This window comes from Dipodomys ordii, unplaced genomic scaffold, assembly GCF_000151885.1.
Source record: "Dipodomys ordii isolate 6190 unplaced genomic scaffold, Dord_2.0 Scaffold7, whole genome shotgun sequence".
NCBI lineage: Eukaryota > Metazoa > Chordata > Mammalia > Rodentia > Heteromyidae > Dipodomys > Dipodomys ordii.
In genome coordinates this window covers 2,544,090-2,549,824 of record NW_012267223.1, presented here as the reverse complement: position 1 = coordinate 2,549,824, position 5,735 = coordinate 2,544,090, and the positions used below count along the sequence as shown (strand labels likewise).

General features: G+C 58.1%; 1 protein-coding gene across 1 annotated transcript in view; it reads left to right on the top strand.

Moving 5' to 3' along the window:
• The window catches only part of Sept9 (septin 9), a 127,491-nt gene that overhangs the window by 67,502 nt on the left and 54,254 nt on the right, over positions 1-5,735 (top strand). The gene's annotated exons all lie outside the window — the stretch shown is intronic.

Genomic DNA, 5,735 nt, shown 5'->3' with positions numbered 1-5,735 from the left:
CTGCCCTGCCCGCCCTGCCCGCCCTGCCCGCCCTGCCCTGCCTGCCCTTCTTCACGTCAGTGTTGATGAACTCCTGCCTATCCTCAAACCCCTATACAACCTTCCTGTGAGCTGGAAGCACCCTCATTTCCTCTGACTCCTGAGCCGATTTGTATCTTTTGCCTACCAAACCTCCTGTGTTTGGCCGGGGATGTTCATTGTTTGTATATCAACCATCTTGCTTCTGGTGGACTTTTAGGAAGAAACCAAAATTTACCCATAAGGCTTCACTACTGCAGTTGTGTGTGCTCTTCTGAGTTCTTCCATTACCCCTGGAGCCCCTTGAGGGTAGGGTCTGGTCCTGAAGCAAAGTGGTAGGAGACTCTGGCACCAAAAGCGTTGGAGCCGGGTGTGGCGGTTGCACACCTATGGTCCAGCTCTGCCGCGGTGGGGCCTCGGCATCTCCAGTTCCATGCGTGGCCTGGGCCCAGCAAGACCCACAAACCGAAGTTGGGGGAGTGGCCTGTGAGCGGACGGCCTTCTGGTGCATTGCAGGCTGACACAGGGACCCCAAACCCCCAAACTGGGCACGTGCTCAAATGCTGTGGAGGTGTAGTGCTCTCCAGGGTACACTGGATGGGTGTTTGCTGGGGAGGGGCGCCTGGCAGGGGGGAAGGGGAGGAACCCCGGGGTCTCCGTTGTTGTCTGCGGTCTCTGGGTGTGGCCGCAGCCTCTGGGGAGGGTGGGCTGCCCCTTCCCCACAGCGCCTCACTCTGCAGCAGCCGCCGCCGTCTCCCTGGGCGTCCTTGTAAAGTGGCACTCGTGCCCGTGGGCTGGTGCCCTGCCTCCCTGGGAGTTGCCAGGGCCTGAGCTCTTGGTGTGGCCAGGCCCCGCCCTGGAGCCTCTCCGCCCTCCTCCTGGCCTCAGTTCCGAAGCTGGGTGGGTTGGGGCTGCTGCCCAGGGCGGCCGGTCTCTTCTGGGTCTAGCTCAGCCACTGGGGGACCAACAGGACAGGGGCAGGTGTGTCTTTGGGGGTCTGGGCAACGGGCTGCTCACAGTGCAGGCATGGCGGTGTGGCATGGCACCGGGCCGGGCCAGGGGCAGAGGGCGGAGCAGGAAGGAGCTCCAGGCGGACACGCAGGAGCTGCCGGGCTCCACGAGCGCTCAGGGCCCCTGGAGAGGACGCAGCGCCGGGAGAGGCCCTGTGCAGGGAGTCGGTGCCAGGCCCTGCCTGGTGAGGGCTTGATGCCAGGGAGCCCACCCCAGGCCCCCAGAGACCCTAGGCAGCCCTGCAGTAAAGGATGCCCCCCCGCGTGATCTGGGGACCCTGCGGCCATGCCCACCCCAGGGCCACCCAGCTTTGTTGTCCCTTCCCCACACACCAGGCCTGAGGTGGAGGCTGGCTTGTGTGTGGGAGCTCCTCCCGGGGGTCTGCCTGTGGGCACGTGGCCGGCACACGCACACTCCTGTGCGTGGAGCTCTGCGCACGCGCGCGCATGTGTGTGTGTCCTGGACACGCAGGAAGGACAGGAGTGCTGGCGGTGGTCCGTGCCCCTTGGTTTTCCTCACCTGCCCCGGAGACCTCCAGCTTCCGGCTGGGGAAGCAGAGCTTCCTACCCACCCGTCCCCCTTCTGAGCCGACCCTGGAGCCCCCCGCCCGTGCAGCTGGGAGGACAGGAAGCCCCGAGGGGGAGGAGAGGCCAGCCGGGTGGACCTCCTTCAAGGTGGGCACGGCGGGGGGCAGTGGGGACAGACCCTGTCTCGGGGCCCACCAGAGGCCTCGCTGTCTGTCAAGCTGGGTGCTGGGTCGGAAGCCGGGAGCTGCAGAAGGCCTTAAATAGATGTGGCGCACAGCTGCAGGGGGGTGGGGGCTTCACGGGCTGGGGCCCTGACCACCCGGCCGGACCCAGGATGGAGGCTGGGGGTGAGGGGCAGACACCTGGCATTGAGTGGGCCTCCCTGGGGCTCCGCCCGGGAAGCCGGGGCAGCTGCCGTGGGAGCTGTGCCTGCAGCCATGGCCTCCCTGTCCAGGACAGCTGCTGGGAGCCAGTGGCCGCCCGCTGGGGCGGGGTGGGGCAGGGCGGGGTGGGGCGGGGCCGGGCGGCCCAGGCCAGACAGCCCGGCTCTGTGTGGCAGGGACAGAGGCCGCATTCACTCTAGAGGAGGCCCTCGACGTCCAGCCGGCTCCCTGAGTGCGCAGCCCCTGACCAGACTCCAGCCTGACGTGAGGGCTTGGGCTGGTGCCAGGAGGCACACGCTGGCCCTGTGCGTCCCCCGAGGCCCGCAGGGGGCCTGGGCTTGCCGTGGGTGTGACGGGTGAGGTCCCCTGTCCCAAGGACTCGCATGCCATGGTGTGGCCAGCCGGCCCAGGACGGGACTCTGCTCCAAGTAGCCCAGGAAGGGGTTAAAGCAGGGCTTCATTCTTGGCCTCTGCCCATGCTGCTGGGGAGACCCCTCCTCTCCTGCAGTGAGATCCAGGGGTCACCCCGTGGCTGGGCCTCACTTCTGTGGACAAACCGTTCCCCAGCTCAGGGTGGGCCTGCCCCTGGCTCAGACTCCTGAGCTCCCCAGCCCAGACCTCAGCCTGCCCAGCAACCCCGGGCCGCCCGCCCGTGCCAGGCGCAGTCACCCACCCACTGCCCATTTCCTCCTGGTCAGAAGCAAGTGTGATTCCTCTCACATAGTGTCATCGGAATGGAAGCAGCCACTGGCACAGGCTGCCAGGTGCTGGCCGGGGGCTGTGGGTGAGAGGCGCCCAGGGATGGAAGGCACGCACCGCCCTCCGTAACAAAGGACACGCCTTGTTCAAGTCTCCGGCCAGGACCTTCTGTAACTGCCTGGCGTCCAGACCCTGGTCACTGTGTCCTGTTCTTCCTTCCTGTAAGGAGGAGGGAGAGAGGGGGAGAGGAAGGAAGGGGGCGGGGCTGTGTAAATATACAGGCATTTTGAGAACAGACTTTTAATTCCTTCCATTTAGTAACACCACGGAACATCTTTGTGTTTAGCATTATAGATTTAGCACATTCACTTTCTCTTGCTCTTTTTTTTGTTCTAACGGTGGGATTTGAACCTAGAGCCTCATGCATGCCACATCAGTAGCACATTCCTGTGGGCAATAAAGATGTCTCTGTTATTCTTGTCTAGCTTTTCATGGTGCCCTAGCTTTGGCGGGATGTGGTGGCGCTTGCTCGTAATCTCAGGAAGCTGCGGAGCTCAACCTGGGCTGTGTGGCCAGGCCTCCTCTCTCTCAACCCCCCCCCCCCAAACCAACAGACAAGCAAAAAGAAGCAGCAGCCGCCGGAGCATCCTCCCACTGGTGCCTGTGTCCCGTGACTGGGGGTAGCCCTCAGCTGAGAAGTTTGCACCTGCATCCGGGCTGCCTCTGACCTCTGACCCGGCCACAGGAGCTCCTGCCAGAGCCCCTGACCCGGGCTGAGCCGCTGGCCGAGGGCTCTCAGATTTGTCTTCTTTAGTATGGGATTCTGTTGGTACTGCCCAAGGCGGTTATGAAGAGGAAAGAATGGGGCCAGCCCCTATAATCGTAGCTACTCAAGAGGTTGAGGTCTGAGGATTGAAGTTCAAAGCCAGCCTAGGCAGGAACGTCCTTAAGACTCTTACCCTCTTACAAACTAGTCAGAAAAGGTGGAAGTGGTACTGTGGCCAAGTGGTAGAGCACTCGCCTTGTGCTGAAAGAAGCTCAGGGACGGCGCCCTGAGTTCAAGCCCCAAGCCCGGCAAAACTAAAAAAGGAAAGAATGAGCTGCTGGTGAGGAACCAATGACCTAAGTCCCCTCCTGCAAGGCCTGTCCCCTGATGGGTCCCCCCCCCCCCCACTGGGGAGCAGGCCTTCAACACAGCACTCAACATCGAGACTCTGCAGAGTAGCCTTTCATAATGTTTACAGGTCATCAGCCGGCCACGGTCTCTGCTCCCTTGGGTTGTCCGGCCTTCTCATTATTTGTAAGAGTTCTTTGTACACTTTTGTCTGACTGGTGCAAAGGTTTGGTTTCCAGTCTCGGCCTTTTCTTTTATGGCGTTTTCTTCCTCACAGAAGAGATTTAAGGCTTTTGTCTTCGAGTTCCTGCTTTTACATGTTGCTTCAGAAATGTGGGTCGCGCTGCATTCCAGCACCGTGGCGCCCTGTGTTTTCTTCTAGGACTTCTGTGGTTTTATTTTCGTGTACTGAAATCATTCATCCATTGGAATTCATTTTGGTTTTGGCCTGGAGTTGGGGCTCTGCGGCTTTTCACGGATGTGTGTCGTGAGTGTGTTTCGTAGCCTGTAGGGTGTGTGCGTCTGCTATTTTTATCAGTTTTGTGACAGTGCTGTGCTGGCCCAGCAAAAACTGCTGGATGTGTTTCATTTTTCCTCTGTTCTGGAACATTCTCACAGCCAGACTTGTCATCTCTTTTTAAAACTTTTAAGGATCTATCAGTGACAACATGATACTTTTGTGGGCATGTAATGCTTTAAAAACTAACCATTTCTTCCCCCCCCCAACAATTGGGACTGTGAGTTCTTGGGGCTAGGGGAGGCTTTTTAACTTCTTCAACTTTCTTTTCCGGCTGAGGAGACTGAGATTTGGAGGATCACACAGTTCAAGGCCAGGCCAGGCACAAGTGTGAGAGTCCCTCCCCTTCTGAACTTGTAACGAGCTGTGTGTGGTGGTTCATCTGTCATCCCCGCCCAGCCATGCGGGCTGCATAGACAGCAGGACCACTGTCCAGGCTGATCCTGACAAAAAAGACACCCTATTTGAAAAATAAAGCAAAAAGGGCTGGAGGTGTGGCTCAAGGGATAGAATGCCTGCTTAGCAACTACACACCCACGCACGCACGCACAGAGTGGGCCAGAGGAAGAAGCAGTTCAGGAGCAATGACCCGACAGAGAGCTGTGAGGACCGTGCGCAGGGCCTAATCACTTTTACAGGAAGAGCTGTGAGCCCGCAGTGCTTGTTTCTTGGCTTTGTCCAATGAATCAAGAGGGAGAAATATATACAGTACTTGAAAACTGTATCCAGAGGAGCGAACATGTTAAACACAACTATTCCTGGGAATGAGCATTTGTTGCCGTGCAGAAAACCACGGTGGGTCCCACTGCCTCACACTGCCAGCCCTGTAGCTGAGTTTTGCCACCCCCCATCCCCTTCCCCCCACTGCCGGTCTGCTCTCCCCTGGGCTGCTTATTTGAAATCTTGTCTAGGTTTTGTTGTTGTGTTTGTTTGATTGTTTGGCAGTACAGGATTTGAACTGGTGGCCTAAGCCTTGCCTAGGTCTCTTTATATATCCAAGCTGACCTCCAACCCTTGGTCTTTCTGCCTCAGCCTCCACTGTGCTGGGCTTATAGATGTGTGCCACTATGCCTGGCTTTTGTGATTTTTGTTGTTGTTGTTGTTTTACAGTGTAGACTGGTAAGTTTGTTAATCTTAAGATAATAGGTTATCTACTTATACACGATTGAGTTTGTATCTGTGGATGTGAGGCAGTAAGTTAGCTTACCATGACTGGATGCAGTGGAGTAGCAGCAGTGAGGAGGAAAGCCTTGCTGGACTGTGGCTTGGGCAGTGGCCTTGGTTTGGGGCCCCGTGGAACACTTGGCAGGGTGGGGGGCAGCTCACCTCATGAGAAACAAGAAGATCCCAGTAGTTTGTTTTACGCAGGTACCAGGGCCAGAACTCAGGGCCTTGAGCTTTTCTGCTCACGGCTGGTGCTCTACCATTTGAGCCTTTTTTCTTTCTTTCTTTCTTTTTTTTTTTTT